The following is a 6137-nucleotide window of genomic DNA, read 5'->3' as shown; positions in this document are numbered from 1 at the left end:
CCAAGAGCAAGTAGGAAATTTGTCTCAGGGCAGTGCTGGAAACCCCTCCAGGAGCTTGGGTGGGGCTCCTCTCCGACCTCCAAGTCTCAGGACCCGCTGTCTTGCCACTCCACACCCTGATGTGCTGATTGGTCTTAAAACCAGAAGTACCAGGACTCCAACACCCAACACACCTCTGCAGCCAGCGCTTGCATTTCTAGCCCTTTTCCCTTCCTTCCTGCACCTGTGCCAGCTGGGCAACCTGCCTCCTCACCCAGCAGGTCCAGACATTCAGCCCTGGCCAAAATGCACCAACTACACACCCACCAGGGACTTCCCATGCCCCGGCCCCAACCAGGAAGTCACCTACTGGCCCAACCAGAGCAGAACTCCAGTTTCCTTCTGTTGCTGTTTCCTCATGCACCTTCCTCCACCAAGAGCCTCTGGAATTAGAGCCCTTACTGGGACCCTTAGACCCCAAAATATCTCAGATCTGGAAAATGCCCAGGTCACCTGATTTAACCCCACAGTCACAAAAAAAGATACTGAGGACATTCATTCAGTCCCCAAGTATTTATTAGGCTACTATTATGTGTCAGGGGTACACCAGGGAGGTCCCTGTCCTCATAAAGCTAACATCCATTGAGGAAGATGGGTACAAATCAAATAACAATAGAATTAAAGATTCAGTTCTGAATCGTGCAGTGCTGGGAAAAGGCAAGTTTCTGAATGAGTCTATAGCTCATGGGAACAGGGGTGGAGGAGGGTTTCTCTCTGAAGGCATGATATTTAGACTGGGAACTGAAGGATGAATAGAACTTGATGGAGGGGTGGAATGGAGAGGGCAGGGAGGACATTTCAGACAGGGTTAAGCCCTGAGGTCCATACCCCATGACCACCTGACATCAGTTCCCTGGTGGGTGTCCTCCCTTACCTTGTTCCCACCTATCCCCTGATGAAGACCTCCCTAAGCTGAGGGTGGGGGTGGCAGGAAGGCAATATTGGTTGCCTTTAGCTTGCTCAGTGTGAGAGATGAGATTAGTCACTAAGTCGTGTCTGACCCTTTTGCAACCCTGTGGACTGTAGCCCACCAGGCTCCTCTGTCCATGGGATTTTCCAGGCAAGAATACTGGAGTGGGTTGCCATTTCCTTCTCCAGGGGATCTTCCTGATCCAGGGATCAAACCTGCATTTCCTGCATTGCAGGTGGATTCTTTACCACTGGTAAAGAATGGGTATTTTATACTTCAGCTTATGTGTAACATTGCAACTTCTCCCTCTCATTTTCCTTTAAATACTAATCTAGAAAATTTCATTATTACCTAAACTTGACAGAGTAGAAAACCAAGATGATTAAATAAGTATTGTTGGATTCACGGAAACTAGAATCTAAGCCAAGATTTCCTGTGATTTTTAAGCAACAGCCTGCCTTTAACTTCCTCAAACACTAGAAGCGTACAGATCATGAAGCTCCATCAACCCTCTACATGCCATGCATTCATCAGAAAAGTCCTTGTACATGTCATATTTAGTTTATTATATAAATAAATGCTATGCCCATGTGCCTGCTTCAGTAACAGGCGAGTGTGCCCATAGTTAACTTGAAGAATTAAGGAGCCATGGTACTTACAATGTGAACCCCATCACATGCACACGAAAGCACTAAGAGAGGGAAGCTAATTAAGAACAGAGTTAAGGCATATGCTTGCCTTTAGTGAAAAACAAAAATAAAAAATTCCAAATTTGGGATGCATGAGAATATTGGTGGTTTTTGAAATGATGCCTGTGGGTGCTCAAAAATGAAAATAGGCTAGTGATAGCAATGAACAATAGTATCTGCACACCACACATACACACACACACGCACCCCCCACATACACACACATTCACACAGTTCAGCCATAATCACCCCCCCCACATACACACACATTCACACAGTTCAGCCCTAATTCCTCTCTCCCTCCAGCAGAGATTGAACGAGAGTATCTGTCACCGTGTTTGCGGTTGTCGTAATGAACAGCGGGGACTTGTAGCCGGTGGAGGTGGATTCCTGGAAAGACCATACAAGGCAGTGCTGTGCATGCAAGTGGGCACTCAGTTTAGTTCTGTTGCAGGAAAGGGGACCCCTTCCAGGGCCCGAAACTGGGCTCTTGTCTAACACTCGGAAAAGAATTGTCCAAGGAGACACATGCTGACAAAGCAAGAGATTTTATTGGGAAGGGCACCCGGGTGGAGAGCCGTAGGGTAAGGGGACCCAGGAGAACTGCTCTGCCGTGTGGCTCGCAGTCTCGGGTTTTATGGTGGTGGGATTAGGTTTTGGGTGGTCTTTGGCCAATCACTCTAATTCAGAGTCTTTCCTCGTGGTGCATGCATCGTTCTTGGAGCGAGGGGCAGAGTTGTTAGGGGAAGCACACTGATTGAAACCGCCCACCCTGGCCAGGCACCATAGTAACCATTTGCATGAGTTGTTTTATGACAGGAGATCCTGATAAGGAATGTGGAACTAATAAGCCACCACCAACCGGAAGAGTTCCAGAAAGGTCGAAAGGAGACACCATGTGTCCGTCCACTTCCCAGAATCCCTCTCGCTAGCATCCATCTTGGCTGAGCGATGCATGCGCCACCAGGAAAGACTCTGAATTAGAATGATTGGCCAAAGACCACCCGGAAACTAATCCCATCACCATAAAACCCGAGACTGCGAGCCACACGGCAGAGCAGTTCTCCTGGGTTCCCTTACCCTCCTGCTCTCCACCCGGGTGCCCTTTCCCAATAAAATCTCTTGCTTTGTCAGCACATGTGTCTCCTCGGACAATTCATTTCCGAGTCTTAGACAAGAGCCCAGTTTCGGGCCCTGGGAGGGGTCCCCTTTCCCGCAACAGTTCTGGAGCATGTCTTCTCAGTCACTCATCTATGAAATGGGGATCACAGTGCCCCCCTCACAGGTTCGAATGGGGCACTGTATGTAGGAGGACCTGGGGCTCATTGCCCAATATACGTGGATGTTTGGGGAATGATACTGAAGGATTTGAATAAAAATGCTGATGATGAAGAAGTAAATGATGACTCACAGAGGATGATAACATTAAAATTCAAAAAGATTTCAACAGAATTTTACTATGAAGAAACACTATTAAGAGCACACTAAATCAAAACACGCTAGAGTCCTGCATTTAGGTTGAAAAAATGTGCCTGCTGAGGGAATAATGGGGTGAGAGATGGGTTAACAGCAGTTATGATGGAACAACCCACTGGGTCAGTGGGGCTGTCAGTGTGACCGAAAGGTAATACAATCTTGGACTGCAATGCTATTATTATTGATGTTGCTACAACATGAATTCAGAACTACATCATTTATATAGTTTTACATGTATCACCTTATTAATTGAAGAATATTGTTAGATCAAGGGAAGTAACTTCTCCAGTGAACCCTGAGTCAAGGGATCCTTGGGTGTTCTGTCCACTTCTAGTCACTAGCTGTAAAAATAGTATGAGCAACCAGAGGATAGCCTGATTTGTGCAGACAAAGGAACAGAAACTCAGCTCAGCAGCACCATGCATTAGCCGTGTAATCTTAAGAAAGTGACAGTCTCTCCAAGCTAAGCCTCAGCTCCTTCAGCTGTCAAATAGGAATGACGGCTCCTATCCTACTAACCTGTCTTGGGGATTAAATGAAATCACGTGTATCAGGTACCTAGCAGAGTCCAGAGAAAGGACCACTGAATGTTATTGGGAACCCAGCCCTCTCTATCAGCCATGTTTGGGTATCTGTTTCCAGGGTCTACTGCAATCTGGTTTGATCCCAGGCAAGTTGCCTCCTGGTCCCTCCATCTTCACACTCTGCATCCCCACCCCAATGTGATGAACCAGTGAGAGCTCAGTGAGGCCTGCAGAGAAACCAGCTACACTGGCCATCTGCTGTAAGACAAGTCAATAGACAACCACACCTCCTGTCCCCCCAGACCTTGGGATTCCACGTGTCTGGATGTTTCCTGAGCATCTGTTGCAGGGATAAAGTCAATTCTGACTCCATGTTGGAAACTGTTTCTTTGACTTGCTTTTATTGTTATAATTATACTCAATGGCTTGCCTGGAGGACCCTGCCCCTCTGCTTGACTGTAAACTAAAGCCTTTGTCAGGCTTATGGAGAGATAGTTTGTCCCTGCCCACCTGTGAATAGAAGAGACTAACACACCACTTCTGAAGGCTGGACATCCCTTGGAGATGTTTTGCAAGACTGAAGACCCTTTCACTTTATTTCCCCACTGCATCTCCCTCTCTATTGTGCCTTTTGACTTTAGTTCCTCATTGTTTCTATCTCTCTGATCGATAAAAGAAGCTGGCATTCAGATCCCAATAAGATGGTTATTTTGAGGTGCTAGCCTGCCATCTTCTCAGTCTGCCAGCTCCCCAATGAAAGTCCCTTCTTTGCCGCAACACGTCGTCTCTCAGATTCATTGGCCTATCGCGCGGCAAGCAGAAAGAGCATGGACGCGATAAAACTACTATGCACCAGGAGCAGACAGACATGAACGCAGTGAGCATGATCTCCACTCTCGCGGCCCTTGTAATCTGGTGGGGAAGAAAGACAGATAATAAGATATGCACCTACACAAAGAGAAACACATGAAATAAATAAGGACAGAGTGCCAAAGAAGAAGAGAAGAGATTACTAATTTGGGGGCCTCGAGAGATGGACTCTCAGAAGAAGGGACATGTGAGCAGAGTGCTGAGGGTGCGTAAGAGATGCCCCAGCTCCCCTCTGTTGACTAAAAAAAATATAGTCACAACCTGAAAGTAGAGAGTTATTTTATTTTGTGGGATGTTTAGGACTCCAAGCCAGGGAGACAGCATCTCCGTAGCTCTGAGAAAACTGCTCCAAGGAGGCAGGGGGGGACGTCTGGCTATATATAAAAGTTGGCTACAATGGGAGCAGGCAGTCTGAACATCAAATATCAAGTTAAGGAATTTAGCATTCTATATGGAAAGATGCAGTCCTCTGGGCTCACAGAATCCATTCCTTTCATATGCTTCTCAGCTATCTGGGGCCAAATCCTGTTTCCTTGTTTACCTTGCTTCTTGAAATCAGGGTGGAAGAGATGGGAGTGGGCAGGGTGGCAGCATCCACCGGATCACAGTTTGGGGAGCTCTCATTCACATTTGAAGGCCAGAAATCGCTAATGGCTATGCCATTTCTTGTTTATTAATATGGCAAGAGATATTTTCATTTCACACCTCTCAGCAGGCAGCTTCATCAACCTTGGGTGCAAAGGCTCTTGGCCACCCTGAGAGAGAACCCCCAGCTTCCCACCTTGGGGATGCACTTCTTAATCCAGCCCACTGCAGAAAGTCCCCCCAGAGTCCCTGCCACCCCTCTCAGGGTCTCACACCCCTGCCCACCACTCCTCCCAGCTAATCACACCTTCCTCACCGAGCTGGCTCCTCTAATTAAAGCCCTGTCCTAAATCAGCTGCCCCAGCAGAACCTGCTGGGCCAGAAACACACCTGTCCATTCTTTGTGGCTCTAAGCTTCCAAAAAATGTGTGCCTTCCCCAGAGCCACCCCACCCCGGCCTTCCACCCCGACTTCCTCCTTTCCAGCAGGCCTGGCAGCCCTGGGACAGAGCAGAGCTTGGTGGAGGGCAGGGTCTACAGTACTCCAGCACCGAGCCCATCATCTCCTCCACGCCGCCGCAGCCTAGAGGTTGATGAGAGCAAAAGAGAAAGGGCGAAGGCAGAGAGATACAGCAGTAGAAGGGTGTCAGAGAGAAAATGAGAGGCGTTGAGAGATGAAGAGGAAGGCAGCATTTGAAAAAGAGAGAGGGGGGAGGCAGGAGGGAGACAGTGGGACACTAGTGAGACACACAAGTGTGGGAAAGAAGCCAGCGAGACGGAGGAAGAGCCAGGGAGCACAGGAGAGGCTGGGCAGAGACCTCGGGGAGGGAGCCTTTCCTGAAGGGCCAGCTCGTGGGGAGCAGCCTCAAGGCCCCACAGTGAAAAGGTTACAGAAGCCTCCAAGGGCTGGGGGAGCACTAGGGCTGGAGAAACTCTTCCCCCCAATCTCACACCAGTGGAGAGGCCACGAGAGTGCGGAAGCCACAGAGGGTTGGGAATTAAGATGGAATTAATCTGTGGCCTCTGATGTGTTACAAAAGTGGGT

The sequence above is a fragment of the Bison bison genome, unplaced genomic scaffold (assembly GCF_000754665.1).
Source record: "Bison bison bison isolate TAMUID 2011002044 unplaced genomic scaffold, Bison_UMD1.0 scf7180017864381, whole genome shotgun sequence".
NCBI lineage: Eukaryota > Metazoa > Chordata > Mammalia > Artiodactyla > Bovidae > Bison > Bison bison.
The sequence above is the reverse complement of the archived record's forward strand: the minus strand, read 5'-3'. Positions refer to the sequence as shown.